Source organism: Prinia subflava, chromosome 26, assembly GCF_021018805.1.
Source record: "Prinia subflava isolate CZ2003 ecotype Zambia chromosome 26, Cam_Psub_1.2, whole genome shotgun sequence".
In the NCBI taxonomy this organism is placed as follows: domain Eukaryota; kingdom Metazoa; phylum Chordata; class Aves; order Passeriformes; family Cisticolidae; genus Prinia; species Prinia subflava.
This window is the reverse complement of record NC_086272.1, coordinates 1,606,014-1,623,436: the sequence shown is the minus strand read 5'-3', so window position 1 is coordinate 1,623,436 and position 17,423 is coordinate 1,606,014. Positions and strand designations below refer to the sequence as shown.

The window sequence follows — 17,423 nt, the reverse complement described above, 5'->3', positions numbered from 1 at the left end:
AGAGGGCAACGTGCTGCTGGCAGTTTAGGATAAAAGGAGGCTGCACCCTCTGACAGCTGGAGAATGAAAAACCCCATGGACTTGTGCCCTGGTCGACTCTCTCCCTTTATTCAAATAAAGTTGAAGGACTCCTCTGTCTCCTTTTTGAACACAAACCTCTGGCGTTTGTGGATTTTCCTGACAAGGTCTACCCAGAAATCCAGGAAACACAAAGAAACTCCATGGTTAGCACACTTTAAAATGACACCAAACTTGACGAGGTTTTCCAGGTTCAGCACAGACTTTCTGTTCAGCACCATCAGAGCACAAGGCAGAGCTCCTCGGGCTACTGGGACCAGCACCACTGGAACTGCAGAGCCCAGGGGGAACCCCCAGTCCAGGGCTGCTTCTGCAGAGGGACTTGGGGTGCCCTGAAGGCCTCAGGAAGGGTCCCCAGTGGAGCAGTGCTGGAAGCAGTGGAGCATTCAGAGTGGAGAAGGGGCTGTGGTTGTAAGAGGCTGTTCACCATCATGGTCCCAGAGCAGAAATGAGTGAAAACCAGCGAGAGGGGAATCTCCCTTGCTGGGAGCTGCCAGATCCAGAAAGGGCAAACTCAGTGGAAGAAGTTCCATTTCCTTTGTCCTCTTTTCTGCACCAGCTCTTCTGACGGTGCGAGGCAGAGAAGAGCTGAGGTGCCAACCCCGGGGATTTCTGTTAGGCTTGAGCAAATCTCACCCGGGTCGTGTTGTCGGGGCTCTGCGGGGCACTGACAGGGACATCCTGGGGCACACGGGGGTGTGTGAGCACAGGGCTCTGGGGCATGCTGGAGGGCACCAGGGACATCCCAAGGGGACAGGAGGGCAAAGGGGGCCTGGAGGTCCTTCGGGAGCACCCGTGTGCCCAGCAGTGAGCTGTCCTCATGCCCCTCAGGGACACCCAGAGCATCCCTGCCCGGGCAGTGGTCACTGGGGCAGGTTCCATGTAAACAATCGCTGGGAGCTGTTGCTGGGGACAGGGGCTGTGTCACACTGGGGACAGGGGCTGTGTCACACTGGGGACAGGGGCTGTGTCACAGTGGAGCCCTTTGTGACACCCCACTGCAGCCCCTGTGCTCAGTGTCCAGCAGGACAGGACAGGAACACAGAGCTGGTGAGGAGTCTCTGCTCAAAAGCTTGAGACCTTCCCTGCTTCCTCAGCTGCCTGTGGTGCTGAGGTTTTTCCCCAAAGATTCCAATTTCCTCCTTCTCCACTTCCAGCCCTTTTATTTCTTCTGCAGGATACAGAAGAAATAAACCCCCCAAGGTGCAGCCCCTGCAGATGGGTGAGTGAGGGGCCCTGGTGGTTTTGTAGCTACAGGGCTCAGTACAAATGCCAGAGATCAGTGTGGTGTGAACTCCCCACATCTGTGAATAATAAGTCGTGTTCCATTTAATGCTTCCTTGGTGTGGGAAATAGAAAAAGCAGAAAGCTTTCATAGCAGTGCAGATGTAGGCATAAATTAAAAAAGATACAAGAATGAGGACATAGAACAATAAGACTGTCCTTTTTGTGCTGAGTAGAGTAAGGCCTTAGCAAGTAGAAAAATATGTTAAGCAAGATAATAGAAAAGTTTAACAATGACGCTTTCTTATAGGTCCCCAAAACAACTTTTACAAATATGAAAAAGAAATTTATTATATTCAGAGTTAATATAAGTATTATAATATATATCATATAGTTATTGACTATAAGTTATAGTTATTATAAACAGTTTATTGCAATCACAATTTATAATCAGAGCCAAAAGAAGATTATTACCCTTAGCAAGTCAGGATTTTACAATTACCTATTTACACTTAAAAAAAGGGGTAAGCCAGTAAAAGATTGACCAATACCTATACATTCTGACCCTTTAACCAAAAAGCAGCTTAATAATAAACCAAAGTTACTAATGAGAACAATCCCATGAGTAACTAAGACATTTAAACCAAATAACTTCCCAAAACAATATCCAAACCCCAAGAATTTGAAATTCTTAGTTCTCTAACAATAGATTTCTGCCTGTCGTGGTTTGAAGGGAAGTGAGTTTTTTTGGAAGTAGTGGTCAAACCAATCAGTCCTTAGGTCTGAGTATTGGCACCTTTGTTGGCCACTAAGAGGTTGGACACGCCTCTGAGGACACGAGGGGTTAAAAGCCGGATTTCCCAGCAGGACTCTCTTTTTCCTGCTCTGCTTTCGGAGAGGGAGCGTCTTCTCCTCTCCCCTGTCCGGGCCTGGCTAGGCCGGGTGGGGGAGGGGAGCAAGGTGGGCCTGGCTGAGCAAGGTGGGGCTCGGGGTGGGGAACAGAGGGAGCTGGAGCGGAGCTGGTCCAGCTTCCATCTAGAATGGAGGGGTGGAGGGAGAACTTTGGAGGTGCCTTCCATCCCCCTCCCTGTCCCATCCCGTTCCCCCCCCTTCCCCCCCCCCCCCCCGGTCCCGTCTCTCTCCTCCCCCCACAGAGAGAAGGTGCCGAGCTGGAGCTGCTTGTGAGAGCTGCAGTGCCTGCGATCGCCTGTGCCTGACCTTGGTGGTGGGAGATAAAAGCTTTTAACTCTTTCTAAGGCAGAAGAGAGTTATCCCTGGACGCTGAATTCTCATAGTTGGTGGTTTTAGAAGAGAGAGGACAGCCTGGGACCGAGAGGGTAATGTGAGATGAAAAGAAGCCCCTTCGACTGCCGGAATGAAGAGGAGTGGCCTATGAGGCTGGACTTTTCTTGCATAATGTTAGCCATAGACGGACCCTGGACCCTCCTGACTATAAATAAGACTGTGTTTGGGTGGATGTTTTTGGCTCAAACCCAGAGACGTTCTGGCCTGCTTCTTGGAGCCCCTGGCCCCAGGGGTAAATGGGGGGGACCTGAGTCCCAAAATGAGAAGATGGCTGGTTTTTGGTACTTGGCCAAAACATCCTTAAAAAGAGCCCTGTTGCAGTTCAGGTCCATAGACGGCAGTGAGAGTGCTGGACATGGAAAGGAGGGTGTCACCCTGGCAGACTCTTCTAGGCAGTGCCGTGGGTGACGTGGGAACACGGGATGGTGGACCTGTGTTTCCTGTGGGGGGGGGTCTGTGGTGCGAGAGAGACTCCTCTCGTCCTGGATGGAATGTGGATTGTCTGAATTTTAAAGGATGATGATTTGGATTAGGAACCCAGGGTTGTTGAGGGATTAAGCAAGTAGATGAAGGTAATGTGCTGGAGTCAACTGAGTGAGCATGTATGGAATGGAAATTGGGGGGAGGAGAAGCAGTGTTTTTGGGAGGTTTTCTCTTCTGCTTTTGGGTGGTTGGGTTTTTCTTTCCTTTTCTATTGTCCATTGTTATGTAGCATAATAAATTGTCTGTCTGTTTCAAGTATTAGGCCTGCTCTGCTCTGTTCTTGACCACATCTCACAGTCGTTCATTAGGTAAAATATACCCTCATGGGTGCATTGGCATTTTGTCTAATGTCAACCCATGACAGACAAATAAAATACAATGTTAATAGAGTCTATTAAAATATAGAAGGCCAAAAAAGTCAGATAACTTTTAATAAGCACTACTATAAATTTTCTTAAATTATATCTGAAAATAATACCAAATAAGAAAATAAGTATCAAATTAGGAAAAAACTAAACATTTAACAAATAGAAGTGTACTGAATTTTGTATGCATTAATTTTTACAGTAACTCAATATACTCTAGTTAAACCTATACAGGTGTCTCTCTCGACATGAAAAGCCTTGCCTTCTTGAAGTGCAATTGCAATCACAATGGTGGAAAAAAACCCCAGGCTTTTTAAGTCATGGTCCCCTTGGACAAGGCGAGTGCTCACTTGAAACAATCTGAAAAACGGTGAGACAATCACACAGCTGTAATAATACAATTTAAGATTGGTAGGTTCTACTGAAACAAACCTTTTTAGCCAATCTTTATATCTTTCAAGGATTCTAATGACATCTTGAAAGAAACTAAAGAAATGCTTGGTCGAATTCAACTTAAATAGTCTTCTGAAACCAACTCTGCCATGGAAATTTCTGTTTGCAAGTTTAGCGCTCTTCTATAAACAGAAGCAGTGCTAACAGCCTAGAAGTGAGGTGTAGCGCTGAGGTCACTGCAGTTTAGTTTTCTATGTAACTTCTTTCTATAAGGGTCATGTCTGTCTGTGCTAATAATATTCTCATTATGTGTAAGCATAAAGACTCTCAACTCCTCAAGGGTTAATTTAGTCTTCACTTGCTGAATTTCATGAATTGCTCTTACTACAGGATCACCTTCTAGTAACTCAGTGCGCTACTACAGTTGTTCAAGTTCTATGGATTGTTTCAATGAGGCTTCAGTGTTAATATGGATTAGAAATGTTGACACTGTTCTTAATAAAGTCTTAACATTTAATTTGAATGTACTCATTGACTTGAAAAAGATGTTTGAACACTAAATAAATAAATGACAATAATAGGAAATCAAAGGGAACATTGGGAGAGGCATGACAAAGAGAGTGGATGGGGGACTTGTGCAGTTACCTCAAAGGGATTACTTGATTTAAGAAATCATAAGAGAAACGAATAGATTTGTTTAACAATATTATATGATTTAAGACTTTGTTGTTTGATGATAAACATAATGCTAAATTAAACTCTTTCTTTAATTTCTCTACTTCTGACTGAATTCTTTTTATTTTGGTAACTATTCATTTTCTCTTTCACTCTCTTTCTCACACTCTCTCCTTTCTTTTTAAATGCTTAGCACACACTCCCTTTTTACTTGCCTTTTACTTTTAATAAGATCCTTATTACACTTTCGATTAATACAAAAAATTTTACAGAATATAAAGGTTTCTACTCACTAGATGAGGAAAATGCACTTCTAAAAGAAAGACTCAAGAAAATCTGGGTTAATAGGGGAGTAATTAAAAAAGCAGGAATAGAATAGGGGATTTAGTAACTAGCACAAGTTAGGTGGAGCTAAATAACTAAGGGACAAGACTGGGGACATATCTTAGGGTAAATCAGAGGGGGCAAACAACTAAGGGGGTTTGAGGTAGAACTTTATTTGTTCTTCTTTAGCCCTCTTGCTGCGAAGTTTTTACTTTCCACTCATCTTGCAGTAGTTGGTTTATTTCAGGTGGTAAATATTTAGTTACTTGTTCACTCCGTAATGAAAAGACTGATGTGATTCTAGGCATCGAGCTACAGGAATTAGCAGTCTGAGGCAAAGGAGTTGTAAAATTAATTTGTTCTATTTTTGTGTATATTGACTCTTGTTCTTCAATAATTGCTTTGTTGAAAAAGACTCTATTACAGTGCTTCCTTAAATGTCCTCTCTCCCCGCAATAGAAGCACTTTCTTTCTTCCCCTGGCCTCTGGGGAGTACTCCAGGATGGTAAATCTTTCTCCTTTTCCTTTAAAGGGAGTTCTAGGACTTCACCTTTCAAAAGAAACTTCTTACAGTGCTTCTTCAGATGTCCTGCCTCCCCACAATAGAAGCACTTTTTCTCTTCCCTTGGTCTTTGAGGGGTACTCCAGGATGGTAAATCTTTCTCCTTTTCCTTTAAAGGGAGTTCTAGGACTTCACCTTTCAAAAGAAACTTCTTACAGTGCTTCTTCGGATGTCCTATCTCCCCACAATAGAAGCACTTTTTCTCTTTTCCCTTCTTAGAGGGGGTCTTAGGACTTTGCTTTTCTTGTAAACTTTGGTTCTTTCTTATACTCTCTCTAGTTACTACTATGATTTTTGATTCATTTATAACTTTCTTTTCACCCCTCATCTCTTTCCTCTGTTTACTCTTGCATTCCTCCATTCTCTCTTTGGGCCTTGAAAGTAAAAGGAATACAGCGCCCTTACTCGAAAGGAAACTTAAGCTAGGGCAACTTAACTGAAAACTCTCGACCCTTTTCTTAATCAAACTTCCTAAGGTGCCTCTACTCAAAAGGAAATTAATGACAGGCAACTAAAATCTGTAATTCCCACTTTTTCCTCAATACTGGAAGTAGACTGTTAGCCTATAGTCTCACCACCTCTGGTACACCAGAGATGGTCTGTTGACCTCAGGCTTCACTCCTCCCAGTACCAGCACTCTCTCTTCAATGCCTTCCTAGCATCGATGGGCTACCGAACGAGAGTCCCCTATCTCCCCAGTGAGATTCACCTCTCTCCGGTACCCTCTCTTTCTCTCCTATACTACAACCGCCCTGTCCACCCAGCGTCCACGGCTCCTCCAGGCGCTCAGAGCGTGCCTAGCAGTTCAGCCAGCGGCTTGTAGTATAGCGGGCAATACACACACTCCAGAGCCCTAACCCTATAGACTTCTTGCCCCTGAAGCCTCCACTCTCACTCCCACAGTGGCCCCCTGTGCCACTGTCTCTCTCACTCTGACACTCTAGGCTTTGCCTCTCTCACTCCACGGTCTCTCGCAAACCACTGACGTCCACAAGGCACTGTGCGCCCCTCTGAGTCGCCTCTCAGTCACTTTACTCATTCACAGCCCCTGGCTGCCAGTCCTTTCCCTAGGACTGCTCTCACTCGTACCACAGTGTATCGCCTGCTCTTTGCGATACACTGCCTCTTCCACTCACAGTGGCTCCTGACGGCCACCCCTTTCACATCTATCTCACTCTCACTGCAAACCTAGACTAGTGTCCTCTTTCACTTTCTGCCACTAGCCGGTCCACTCCAGGCAGTCCCGTCTGGGCTCCTGGCTGTCACTGCTAGCGCAGCGCACACCTCTCTATCACCTCTGGGCACCCCGTGTGCCTAGGGCCACCCAGTTGCCTGACCACTACGGTGGTGGGGGTCAGCTCCTCTTGGGCGTGTCACTCTCTCCTAGTTACTTCCCCTACACGCTCGAGGGGGGGGAACCTATCATTCCCCTTGGAGGCGCCTCTCTCATCCAATCCACATTCGCTTCCCCACGGTCGCGGCCGGCCCCCTCGCGGGAGTCCGGAAACGCGCTACTGGCAAGTCCGCACTCGCTTGGGGAGTCCGGCTGCCGGCCCCCCTCTCACGCACACACCACTCGCTCGCCCCCACTCCCGCCACCGAGGGGTCTTACAGTTCCTCGGCGCTTCGCTGCGTTGTCTCCTCCCACTGTCTTCGGCGCGCTGGCCCTCGTCGCTCTGGTCTCCGGCGCGTTGATCTTCGCCGCTCCGCCGCGCTGGTCTCCGCTGCGCTGGTCCCACGTCGTCCGGATCGCGCTGGTCCCCCGAAGGTCCAAAGAGGTCCGCTGTCCCTCGTCGTCCCTCGGTGGGCATGGCGATCCCGGACGAGTCCCCAATTTGTTAGGAATGGGCAAGGAGACCTTCTGCTCCAGTTAAAGCGCCTTTATTGATCAGCTCTTTTAGCGGGGAGGGGGCTCAGGGGCTGCGCACACCGCCGCTGCTCCCACGGAGTCAACACCGCGAAGGAGGAGTCTCTTGGATCCTCTGCCTGGGCCGCAGAGCCGGGGCTTCGGTCCTCGCGAGAGTGCGCAGAAGCCTCCCTGTAGCTCGCCCGGTCTAGGGGTGTCTCCTTGGTCGAGTGTAGTCCAGGTGAGGGCGAGGAAGGAAGTGGCTCCTATTGGCAGCTGGGCGTTCTTCCTGGCTCGGAGGTACTCCCTGCGGGTCCTTACTCGGCCCTGGTCAGCTGTCCAGGAGGCTTGTTTGCCTCTACTGGACTCCGGCTCGAGCAGGGTCTTCTGAGAGCTGTCAAGTTTTTACATTCTGGGTGGAGCCAGCAGCTGCATGACAGTCTATGAAGTGTAAAGTTGCCATGGGAACAGAGTATCAGCAGCGAGGGTGGAGTCCTCTTGGGGAGCAGTGGGGCAGCGCAGGAAGGGCACAGCAGGGAGACAGGAACTGGGGTCACAGAACTGGGATCTCAACTTGTGGTGTGAAACAACAACTTAGAACAGACTGGTTATCACAGGTAAGTGAAATACAATCTTAACAATTTCAACCTTTATTTTCTGTTGGAGGGAACATTCACTTCACCTGTAACAGCGTGTGACCTCATGGTTCTTTTGCAGCCTTCGACACCTTTGGAGAATGTCGCTGTAGATCCTGTGAGTGCCTGTGACATGGCAGCTTTTTAACAGCATGGAGACTTCTAGGATGTCACCGTGGAACCCCTGTGAGTGCCTGTGACCTCATGGCTGCTTAGCACCCTGGGGACACTTGTGATGCTGCTGTTGAGGCCCTGTGACAGTCTGTGAGGTCAGTGTGGTTTGGCAAAGGGGAGACTCCTGGGATGTTCTCATGGAGCCCCTGGGATTGCCCATGCCCTCAGTGTTTGTTAGGAGCTTGGAGACCTCTGGGATGTGACCACAGAACCTCAGTGAGTGCCTGTGCCAAATGGGCTCCTTAACATGTAGAGACATCTCTGTTGTCCTCATGGACACTGGTGACTGCCTGGGACCTCGCAAGTCTTTGGAAGATGAAGGAGCTGTGTGGGATTGCATTTTATGGAAATGGTTTGCTCTAGCTCACCCCTGGAAAATGTATGGTTTGTCCTAAGTCTGTACCCTCCCTGCAGTATCCTGTATCTGTAACCTCATTGGCTGGAGAATGTTACCGCGCCCCTTTGAACCTCTGTGATAAGAATGCCAAGGCAGAAGGCTCTGCCCCTCTTGCCCTCTTCCCCTGGAGGCGTCCGGACGCTCCTCTCTCCTCTCCCCCCCTTCCCCCTCCCCCCTCCCCTTTCCCTCTCCCTCAGTGAATAAACCCTCACCTCATCAGCACCCCACCGGCGTCTGAAGTCTCCTTGCCTGCAAGCCCGGGAACACCACGAACCCAAAAGACCCCGGGGGTCTCCGGGGGGCACTCCCCGGGGACCCCCCATAAATCTAAACAACAACAGATGGCGCACCAACGTCGGGCAACGGCATCGACGACCCTGAGACCAGATGGACCATGGTAACTCCGCTTCTGTGCCGTCTCCGGTGGAGCGGCCGTTCTGGGCCATCGCGGCCCGGGGCGGCCCCTCCCCCACCGCGCGGAGACCTCGTGAGCCACCACGCGGCTGTCCCACCACCGCCGACCAGCCCGGCGCGGGCCCGGGTCCCAGCTCCTTGGGGCCCCGGCCCGCCTCGGCGCTGCGCGGGCTGTGCAGCCCCGCCGGGTGGCGCGGCGTGGGGCCGGCGCGGCTCCGCCACGGCGAGGCTCCAGCGTGAGCCCCGGCGCGGCGGGCCCGCCTCGGCTCGGTGGCGCGGGCTGCGCGGCACCGGCGCGGCCCCGGCGGCGGCGCGGCCCCGGCGGCGGAGCGGCCCCGGCCCGGCGCGGCCGCGGCGCGGGGCAGTCCCGGCGGAGCTAACACGTGGTCCCGGCCCCGCCGCAGCGCGCGCGGGCCCCAGCACCAGGAGAAGCCACGCGGACAAGCAGCCCTGGACAGCAGCGAAAAGAACTCAGCCAGACGGCCATCAGAGAAGGAAAAAGCAGTCTTCAGTTGTGCCCAAGCCCCGCACCTTCCAAAACTCGGTTTTGTAAATTGTGTAACCTCCTTCCTTAGCCTTACCCCCTCCTCCCCTCGCTGCTCCTTCTCCCTAACCCCCTTTCCCTTAACAAACCCCCGAGAGTTAACCCTTTCCTGCTAAACCCGGCACGGCACAGCTAACACCACGTGCTGCGCTGTGACCGCATGGCCACCATGGCCACGTGCTCTCAGTCCCATCTTCCGCTTTCCAAGTCCCACAAGGTAAACGCTAAGAAACCAAACCCCAAAGCTAAAGTGAATTTGTAATACCAGTTTTACAGCCTTGTATAATTGTTAATGCTACTTTGATTCCCTTTCCCTGTTTTTCTGCCCCTGTCCCTAGCTGTTCTGGCCAAACAGCAGGGTGTCCCAAATCCCTCCATTTCCTTCCCATCCCCATGAAGTAGTTTTACAATTATGCCTTTCCCTTTCTAGTTTTGTGTGTGTAAATATTGCAGATTCCCCTGTTTTCTGTTTTAGAAGGCAGAGGCCTTTTCAGGTCACAAGTGTCGATCCAAGGGAAGCAGTTTTTAGATTGTCTTCTTGTAAGGCGCGATTCAGTAGTGTAGACTGTTGAATCTGTAACGCTTTTGAGTTTATGCTGTCCTCAGTTAGTTCTGAGGGTGATTGATAACCTAAATTAGTGTCTGAAAAAGTATTTGACGGTTTTTGTAGTTTTTTTCTTTTGTTTCTCTTTTGATGACCTAAAACTGGGGGTCTTTTGTTTTAGTTGAACCAGTTAGAAAGTGAAAGGAGTGGTTTGGCTCAGATCCGTGAGTGTCGGTGACTTGCTGTTCAGGCCTTAAGGGAATTCCGTGACAGATCAATGGCAGCTTGAGTTGATTTAAATTCCTCACTGCCCCTGCCCGGCCCCAATGGGGGAACTGCAGCAGGCCACCTGGAGAATCTGAAGCCGTGTGTAGAGCCCGGGGAACTCCACGTGTTTTCCTGTCCCTAGAGTGGGAGCAGAGGTCAGCGCCACAGCCTAAGCTGGGGGCTGTGGTGGTCTGAAAAGCCAGTTGGAAAAGACTAGACACTATTAGGCCAGTCACGCTGGAAAGGCTCAAACAAATTTGTTAACTTGTTTCAAATCTTGCAATATAAACTCACATAACCCGTCTACTGCAATTACAAGGTCAGATCAACTGTTCACCTTATAACATAATCCTTACTGCAATTGTATTTGGTTTCATGCTGCAAAAGTGTAATTACTGTTTCATTTTTTAAATTATTAATTGTCATATGCCATATTTCTCTTCTCACATTTTAAAGAAAAAAAGGGTGACTTGTGGGATTGCATTTTATGGAAATGGTTTGCTCTAGCTCACCCCTGGAAAATGTATGGTTTGTCCTAAGTCTGTACCCTCCCTGCAGTATCCTGTATCTGTAACCTCATTGGCTGGAGAATGTTACCGCGCCCCTTTGAACCTCTGTGATAAGAATGCCAAGGCAGAAGGCTCTGCCCCTCTTGCCCTCTTCCCCTGGAGGCGTCCGGACGCTCCTCTCTCCTCTCCCCCCCTTCCCCCTCCCCCCTCCCCTTTCCCTCTCCCTCAGTGAATAAACCCTCACCTCATCAGCACCCCACCGGCGTCTGAAGTCTCCTTGCCTGCAAGCCCGGGAACACCACGAACCCAAAAGACCCCGGGGGTCTCCGGGGGGCACTCCCCGGGGACCCCCCATAAATCTAAACAACAACAGAGCTGTGGCGTGTCACCATGGAGTCACTGTGCCTGTTTGTGATCTCTGTGCTTCTGAGCAGGCTGGAGACAACTGTGATGTGACCAGGGACTGGAGTGGGGGTGTGGTGGTTGAGGGAGGTGAGGGGAGGAACGTGTGGCAGGACTCGCTGGGAGCCGCTCAGGCACTGAGTGGGCAGGGATGGCACCAGAACCCAGGCCTGGGAAACACTCTCTCTGTAGTGTGTAATGCAGGCATTGCTAATGGTGTCATTCTCAAAGTGTGCTATTGGGCCTTGGGATACAAGGTGTTTCCAGTTTTGAAATTCTTTGTTTCTCCAGTCACATGGTTTTGGATATTTAAATTTTGGGGTTGGCCTTTCTCATTCAGACAATTCCTCCCTTGCTGGTACTTGTAAAGTGACTGTTGGCTTAGCAGTCCATACTGACAGGATTTGCTTTTGTCTGCTCTGGCTGTTATCCATAACTTGGCATACTTAGCTTCTACACCACTCTTTCTTAAGAACTCTTTGATTATCCCATCCAAAGGTTTTGCTGGTCGGTGCAATCTCCTAGCTTGAATGCCAGGGATGAGTCCCACCAATCTAATCAATGCTAAGCCTCTGTGTTTAGTGCTAGAGTCTAATAAGGTGTCCCAAGTGTCCCCCACTGGCCAGGTCTGGTCACAGGAAGCAGGTCTGCTCTCTGCTGGGATGGGAGGCCACCTCACCCCACTGGAGCAGGGGACCAGCTGTACCCCATGTCCCCAGCATGCCAAGCCTGGTCACAGAAGGCCAGGTCTACCCACTGGGGTCTCAGACATGGTCTGGCTGCTGCTGGCATGGGAGGCCTTCCCTCCTCTACCCTGGAGGCCGGGTCTGCTCACCAAAATGATCAGAGTAGTGGTATTTTACCAACAGCTGGGACACCAGGAGTGGGTCATCCCACACTGTTGAGAGTGCACCAGGCTTGACATGGTCTGCTTTCCTTGCTGGTTCTGCTAAGGCCCTGCCCTTGGCTGTGGTTTCATTGGATAGTGGGTAGGGACTGTGGGAATCTCATTCAGTCATTGATTCATTCATTCATGCCACTAATTAGATGATGAGGCATTTGGCAATTTATTGAACATATATTTTCATCTATGTTCTTTTTCTGGGCTAAGTATAGGTGGCCCATCCACCTTGGTCCAAATCAGTAGAATTTAGTCTCAAATGTGGGTGAAATGCAACACTACATGCTTGGAAGAAATCTGTCATTCCCACTGTCCTTATGTACCATCCAGCTTTTAACTTTCCTTCTTTGTTTTTAATTTGCATAAACAATAATGACTCTACGCATCTGAGCCAGCCTTGCTTAATATGAACAGTATCAACTGAGGTAAAGAGCACTCTGGAGGCCAGGGCTGGGGCAGTTTCTCCCTGCCTTGTGTTGGAGAGACCTATGAGCTCATTGTTTCTGTAGAACTACTTTGCCAGCACTCCAATGGGAAAGCCCACAAACTTGATACCTCCTACATTGGTGAAGTCGTGAATTTGTGAAAATGTTGGTATTATCCTCGCTTTAGTGGGTTGACCTTGTCTGGGTGCCAAGTGCTCACTCAATCACTCCATCACTCCCTTTCCCAATGGGACAGGGCAGATATTGGCGATTGATGAGAGACGGGAAGACTGATTTGGTGATTAGAATTCGATTTTACTCAGGTTTTCTAAAAGCTTATATACTATTTCAGACAGGTTAATTATTTCTACTACAATAATCAGGTTAAAAATCACACAGAAAACTCATGCATTTTACAACAACTCTTTGCTTGCAGAAGTTGATTGAATCTTCTCTCTTCCCGTAAGCAGGTGTAATCCCATCTCCTGTAATTTTCACAGTTCTGTTTGTTCCTGCCATGGCATCTTGGTTATCAAACCAGATATGCTAATCAAGTCTGTTTGACTCTCTGTCTTGTGTATTCCCAGATCTCCCCCTTCTGTATTAACTAAGAATACCCCCTTGATGGCTTTATTAACTAATCTCTGCACACATTGAAGCAAGTAAGGTATCATAACTAATACAATTATTATTAAAATCATTACATGCATTCCTATTTTAAGAAAATCTTTTAGCTAGGGTGTCAAACTCTAGCTACTAAACAAGTTATCTAGCTAAGATCTAGATTCTACTTTTAATTTAAATACACTATCTTTTAGCTGCTGAATGCTTTTATGGATAGATTCTGAGTGATTAGAAAGATTTATACAACACATTCTATCGAAATCTTCACATCTATGGCTCTGAGCAAGGAGGATGAAGTCAATGGCTGTACGGTTTTGAAGGGTAGCATGTTTTATACTGTTAGCATCTGTTAATAAATTTGATAAAGCTGAGCTGGTGGCATTTGTCTGCTTTGTTAGCTAGCAGGCCACCTTATTTAATTGACTTAAGGCTTTTTTTGCAGCTATTCTTGGCAAAAGCGAAGAAGTCAAATTCATCTGGGTCTCAGACCACAAAGACAATTCATTATCGCAGTATTTATCAAATGCATGCAGAGTGCGCTTTATTTTGTGGGGATACTTGTGCTGTAAAATCATGGACATATTAGGTGTTAGCACAGTCAGTCGTCTTAAACTACAGGGACTTTCCTTTATGTGTGAGGGGATAGCAGCCCAGGCCCGATCCCCACAAATCAGAAACATTCTTGATGGCAGCTACAGTGGGGCATTACTGGATTTAGAAGGGCTGCCAGAAGTGTAATTGCACTAAGAGGTCTGATTTTTATATGCAGGGTGATAGGGAGAAACATCTCAGGCTTTTGACTGGTTTTTTCCTGTGTAATCAAAATTAGCACAAAAATCTATTTTTACAGAACTCAGGAGTTCTAATTCTTGTGGCTCTAAGGGTGTTATTGGAAGGTAAGGAGTCTACTGATCTCATGTATCAACAGGATTTGAGCTCTGTACTATGCTTTTGGTAATTTCTGGTATTGGCCAGCTATCTAATGGCAAACTGACTAAACAGGTTGAAAATGGATTTTCTGGGGATGCAGTGGCTAGGCATAAGGTATCTTGTTTGGTTGCATTAGCCAGAGTTATCTAAACATTTGTTTTGGGTTGATTAATAGGCTAGGCTGTGCTACAAAAGGCAAGCAATGCTAACAAGTATAGCATTCGATTTAACTCTATGGTGCTTTTGTTTGTTTGTTTAGAACTATGTTGTGGTAAAAGGAAAAAAAAAGAAAAATAAAACCTTTTTTAGCTTATCTCCTTTTGGTCTTCGTTTAAGGCCTACCTTTTTGGTGGTCAGTTATAACAAAAAATTCAATGGATTTATACTTGTTTTACATTACGCTTTTGCCAAAAAGGGCTCTGTGATATCACCAATTCTCACACTCTTCACACAGACATCAAACCTAAAAGTTCACAGTTTCTTTTCTCGATAGAACAAAGGATGTCATCAACTGCAGTCTGAGTGGGGTTCTTCTTCTTCTTCTTCTTCTCTCGGGGGCTCGGTGGCGGTGGCGTCTTGGCTTTTGTCAGCTGTCGGTAGAGGTTCTCGGAACGGCTTCACGTTTTTTGCTGGAATCCAGCGGGGTCCTTTTTTTGAGGAGATACAAGCATAGCCCTTTCTTCAGGTGATCAAAAGGTAAGGGCTAAGGATTTTACTAGATTCTGGGTCACGGATTAGTACTGGTGGTTTCTCTTTGTAGGAAAGCGATGTGGATGATGTAAAATGCTTACTCATAGGGGGATTTAAGTCTGTCATTGAACAATTCAAGAAATTAAAGACATACAAGGCTTTGCATAATCTTTCTGCAGGAGTATCTTCGGTTCCCCCTTTTTGTTGTAACAGAAGACGTTTGAGAGAGCAATGGGCTCGTTCTATAATTGATTGTCCTGTGGGTGAGTGAGCTATGCCCCTTTTGTGGGTGATACCCCATAATGAGAAGAAGTTTGCAACTCTACGGGAAATGTATGCGGGTCTATTATCTGTCTTAATCTGTTGCGGAATTCCTAAGGTGGCAAAGGCAGCAGCGAAATGACGGCAGGCGTCTTTCTCTGTCTCTCCCGTGTGAGCTGAGGCAAACAGAGCACCTGAAAAGGTATCAATAGAAGCATGCACGAATTTCAAGCGGCCGAATTCAGGAATGTGTGTTACATCTGTCTGCTAAATTTGTAGGCTCTGTAGACTTCTTGGGTTGACTTCTGTGTTCACATTAGGAAGTGTGCAACGCTGACAGTCAGGGCATATAGAAATTATATTAGAGGCTTGTGCTGGAGTTAATTTAAAAAGTCTTACCAAAGCCCCAGCATTTTGGTGAAAAAAGGAGTGACTCAGTTTAGCTTGCTCTATTTTGTTAGGCAAAACATGCTGCACTGATAAGGTTAACAAGTCTGCCTGGGTGTTACCTTCAGTGAGAAAGCTGGGTAGACTGGAATGTGACCTGATATGCATCACAAAGTAAGGAGCTGTAATTTTGTCTAACAGGGAGACCAGCAGTTTTAACTAGGAAAAAAGAATGTCATTTTTAACATTTTTCAAAACAGAATTCTCTGCTCTCTGTACAATACCTGAAACATATGCGGAGTCAGTAATCAGATTAAAAGGTGTGCTGAATTTCTGAAACACTCTGACAACAGCAGCTAATTCCACTATTTGTGGAGACCCTTCAACTACAGCAATATCAGATTGCTAAGTTCTAGTTTCAGGGTCCCTCCATACAATCACTGATTTACGGGTTTTCCCAGACCCATCTGTGAATATTGTTATAGCTTGCAAGGGAGTCTCACTTCTCTTTGGCTTGGGGATTAAATTAAAAGACGAACTTAATAATTTGTGTTTAGGCGGATGGATAGATATCTGCCCTGGGTAATTTGTTAAAGCAATTTGCAATTTTTCAGACATCTGTAGCAACCAATTCAAATAAAACATTGTGAGAGGTAGATAGATAATATCAAAATCTTTCCCTTGCTGAGCCTTGACAATCAACATGGCCATAAGTTCATCTTGCATGGAAATAGTCTTGGGCATATTGTTAGGCAAAAAGACCTATTCGATAATTAGAAGAGGATCTGGTTTTTCTGAGTCCCACTGAAATATTAATGCATAAGGCTGTTTATTAGGATTCAGAATAATTAGCTACAAAGGCAACTCTGGAGCCTACTTAGCTGATTGCCTTTGAGAGATAGCATCAGCTACTTTTTGAAGCGCAATTTGTGCTTCTTTGTTTAAGTGTCTGGGTGATAAGAGGTTAGGCTCTCCTCCCAGGAGGGCAAACAATGGCTCTAAATCTGCATTTGAAATCCCAAGCAAGGGACGGACCCAATTTATTGTTCCTAGCAACTTCTGTGCATCATGTAAAGTTTTGATTTCAGTTGAGATTTGCAAGGGTTGTGCAGAAATAGAATGCATGCTTATTCGCTAGCCCAAATATTTCCAGGGAGATGTCTTTTGAACCTTTTCAGAAGCAATGGTGAGGCCTGCTGAGGTAACAGCTTGGCAGACAGCCTGCACTGCTTCCTCCATATGACCCACGGTTTCTGCAGAAATAAGAATGTCATCCATATAATGATAAAAGAGAACATCAGGCATTTGTTCCCGTATCGGGCTCAGGGTTTTTGCCACGTACCACTGACACAAAATTGGGCTATTTCGCATTCCTTGGGGAAGTGATAACCAATGATATCGATTTAGAGGTGCCTGCATATTAATGCTCGGCACAGAAAAGCTAAATTTGGGCGCATCATCTCGATGCAGAGGAATGTCAAAAAAACAATCCTTTAAATCAATTACTGTTAAATGCCAATTTCTAGGAATCATAGAAGGGGAAGGGAGGCCTGGCTGTAGGGGCCCCATTCCCTCAATTACCTCGTTTATTTTCCTCAAGTCATGCAATAGCCTCCACCCCCCAGACCGCTTTTTGATTACAAACACCAGTGAATTCCAAGGGCTATTAGATGGGACTATGTGTCCCTTTTCCAGCTGTACCTTTACAAGTTCTTGTAAAATGCGCAGTTTTTCTAATGACATGGGCCATTGGTCTACCCAAACTGGATCAGAGGATTTCCAAGTCAGTTTGGGGGTCTCGCGCGCCCCAATGACCCTTATACAAAATTTGACTGCATGAAAATTCCCCATTGAGACAAAACATCTCTCCCCCATAAAATCAGCGGCGCAGACAACACATAAGGCCTGACAGTTGCTACCCTGCCTTCAGGCCCTGTGATCTGTACCAGGTGTTGGCTTTGATAGCTTTGACTGTTTCCACCCACCCCTGAGAGGACCTGGGGGACAGGTATTAATGGCCAATCATTAGGCCATTGATTTTGGGAGATAAGACTGATATCCGCG

General features: G+C 47.2%; 1 pseudogene; it reads right to left on the bottom strand.

Moving 5' to 3' along the window:
- LOC134562182 (zinc finger protein 345-like) overlaps window positions 1-17,423 on the bottom strand; it is a 79,122-nt pseudogene that overhangs the window by 8,519 nt on the left and 53,180 nt on the right.